Raw genomic sequence first — 3,887 nt, forward strand, 5'->3', positions numbered from 1 at the left:
CCCAGTGCAGACAGAGCTCCCTGGTTAAAACAAGCTTGGAAGGAGGAGTGACATCCACTTCCATAATAGCTTGCCTCTGGAAACCCTATGAACCTGGAGAGAGGATGAAAGTCACCCAAGCGTTGAGGACTCTCCTCCATAGGGTCGCTATGAATTGCCTGCGAGTCGATGGCACTTAACAACAACAACAAATCTATTTGTACTCACACTATTCTGTAAATATATAGTTACAAAACTGAGCTCAGCATTTATACACAATTAAAAAAACCCCTTGATTCTGTTGGAGGTTCCCCATAGTATTCTTTAAATCTATTTGCAAGATTGTATTTAAAAGAGTTCTTTCTTGTCAGAAATTACTGGGTGAAAGTGCATCATTTGATTAATATATTTGTTAGTTTCAAATTTTTTAAAAATTAGGATTTAACAAAAGTTTACAGAAAGATTGGGTTTTCATTCATTCACTGTTGTACCTTTCCCCTCCTTCTCCCTTTCCCATTCCAATTTGCAATGCACCTCCTGTTTCAGATTGTTGACACACATATAATGTCTAATCATACATTTCACTCAGACTATTCTTTCCTTTATCTGCTCTATTCTTTTCCTATTCATCTCCAGCCCCCATGTCAGTTGTTTTATAACAGCAGTGCTATGGAGTATTCATCCTTTTGTAAACGAAATATTTCACTCAGCATACTGACTTCCAGGCTCTCCCATGTTGTGTAATGTTTTATGAGCTCATTGTTTTTCTCTGCTGTGTAATAAATATTCCATTGTGTGAATGTACCAGCTTTTCGATCCATTCATTTGTTGATGTGCACTTGAGCTGCTTCCACTTCTCTGTTACTGTTACTGGGAATGATGCAGTAATAAACATGAGTGCGAGTTTCAGATTTTCTTATATTATCAATAATGTTTTGATAGAAATGGTAGCTCTGACCATTTTTTTCTCAAGATTAGTTTCTTAGTATTCTTGGGGAAATGCTATGGCTATTTTTTAGGGTGATGATCCAGAAAGCTGAGGGCTGTTTATAAGGTCTCTCTTGACACACTTTTGACAAGCACTGTGTATTAGCTTGAGGCACTTTTGCTAATTTGACAAACAAAAGTGGGATCTCTTTATTTTGTTGTTGTTATATGCCATTAACTAACCCATAGCTGACCCTCCAGCAGGATTTCAGAGGCAGTCAATTACACAGGAGGAGGTTACCTATCCTTCTCCTGTATATTTTGGTTTGCATTTAAAAATTCAGTCCACACAATAGCTTTATCAGTGGTTTAAGTATATCTGAGATGAAGAGGATGGTACAGGATAAAGCAAGATTCAGATGCATTGTTCATACAGTTGCTATGCAGTCAACTCACTGACACCTAAGAACAACAATGAGTGAGAAACATTTTTCATAGTATAGAAATTAGCTGTTTGGCCGAATTTTCTTGGTCAAATTTGTTCCCCTCCCTCATTTAAAATTCCCCCCTCTCCCATTTGGGTCTTTTTTTTTTTTAAAAAAAAAAAACCAAAACCAACCCTTTTTATTGTGACTAGATTACTTGTCCAGTCAATAATTCATACATATTTTGTTTCATGTCATTGGGCCAGAAAATAAATCATCCCACTTCCTCCCTGTGTTTCCTGTTTCCATTCCTCATTTCATAATCCTGACCTCTGAACTTTGTGCTGCCCTTTTGGACTTGGATTGTTGTAACGTGTACGTCCCTCCCTAGTTTTGTGAATTTTTATTAAACTGAGTAGCTTATTCAATATGCTAGGCTTTAATTTTGCACGTTGATTTTCTTTTTTTAACACAGAAACATTTGAATCTGTCGATCAGTCAAAGCATATTATCATTGCTGCTTTTAGACTCGTGGAGAACTGCTCCATTGTGAGAGACAGGGCTGTTCTTCCCCAGCGTTTCCGCTCTCCTTCGGGACAGAGCAAGTTTGCACTTTCTGGTCATGAGTCTGTGGCGCTAGGTGACGACTGTGAGCCTCAGTGACTGCGTATCAGCCTGGCACCTGTAATTGTCGATTCACTGAGATGCTGCACCAACCAAGATGGTAACCACTGGCCAGATGTAAGCTAATTAAAATACTCATTTCTTTAGTTGCACTAGCCATGTGTCAGGTGATCAACAGCAGGACGTGGCTAGTGGCCATCATACTGGACAACGCCGATATGGAGCTCTTCCAGCATCGTGGCATTCCACGGGGTGGGAGGGACTACGCTGCAGGATCTCTTTTCCCGGGAAACGGGGGTGAGCAGCGCCCCCTGCCGATGCGCAGTGGACTCACATCAGGAACGAGAAGTAGTTTTTAAAGGTTGGAGTTTTGTTTGGTCTTTTTTAATATATAATTTTTTTATACTGATTTACTCAAAAAGTTCATATACACTGTTTTTCCACACAGGATATTTCCCATTTCCTTAACCCACCCCTCCCTCCATCCACCAAATTGTACGACCCTATGAAGTTTTTTTGTTTACCACAGACTAGCCGACCCTAATAATTTACCTATACTAAAGTGGAACTCCCAGATTAAGGCAGACTAGGATGAAGAGTCCACTTCTGAAATAGCAGGCCTTGGAAAGCCCTATAGACAACGCAGCACACTTAAACATTTTTTTAGGGCATTAGAGGCCCTTATATTGGAAGACACTAAAATTAGGAGGAATAGTTGCAAACATCTACCAGTAATTGACAAGTGAATGTAAGAAGTAGGAAAGTTGGACATTGTTTAAAAAGAAATGGAACACATATTGATTGCCATGCTAGGCATTAGTGAGCCAAAATGGCACTGGCCATTTTGAATCAAACATTGGATATACAATGCTGAGAATAAAGAAATGGAGAAAAAGGGGGTTGCATTCAATGGTCAAAAGACCATTTCTAGATCCATCCTGAAATACAGCGTTGTGACAGGATAACATCCATATGCATACAAGGAAGACATGTTAATACCACTCTTTTTTAAAAATTTTTTTATTTTATTATTTTTGTGTGAGTGTACCGTCAAATCAGATCTGACTGGTACAGGAGGAAATTGTCCCCCCTTCCCCGGCAGAGCATCTGGTGGATTTGAACCATTCGCCTCTGGGATTGTAGTTGCAGCTCCTTACCGCTAGGCCACCAGAGCTCCCCTAATACCACTCTTTTTCAAACACATGCACCAACAACTAAAGCCAAAGAGGAGGAAAGAATTCTATCAACTTTTGCAGTCTGAAATTGATCAAACATGCAACCACGAATTCATTAATAATAATTGGTGACTGGAATAAAAAGTTGGGAACAAGGAAGAAAGGACCAGCAGTCAGACACTGGCCATCATGGACTTGGTGACAGAAATGAGGCTATAGACAGACTAAAAGAATTTTGTACAATCAATTACTTATTCATTGCAAATACCTTTTATAAAACCCACAAACAGCAAGTATACACGTGGACTTCACCTGATGGACCACACAGGAATCAGACTGATTACATCTGTGGAAAGAATTATTGAAGCAGCTCAGTATTAGTTGTGAAAATCAGGCCAGGTGCTAACTGTGAAACAGACTATCACTAGTTAAGTGCAAGTCAAATTTGAAGCTATAGGAAAAAAAAATCCACAAGAACTAAACAAACTGAAGCCTCAAGTTGCAATACTGAAAGATGCTATGAGCAAAATCTTGAATGATCTAGGAAGTATCAAAAGAAGATAGTTATTGTACCAAAAGGAATCGGCTGACAGAGAACCATTTCAAGAAGTAGCATATGCTGTGCTGCATTAAAAAACAAGGAACTCATGCAATATCATTCAAAATGGTTGACTCTGGAGAACATTATGCTGAGTGAAATATCCCAGTCACAAAAGGACAAATATTACATGATGCCACTGTTGTAGAATGGGACTGT

This window comes from Elephantulus edwardii, unplaced genomic scaffold, assembly GCF_000299155.1.
Source record: "Elephantulus edwardii isolate Elephantulus edwardi_28Jun2011 unplaced genomic scaffold, EleEdw1.0 scaffold00094, whole genome shotgun sequence".
Classification (NCBI taxonomy): Eukaryota; Metazoa; Chordata; class Mammalia; order Macroscelidea; family Macroscelididae; genus Elephantulus; species Elephantulus edwardii.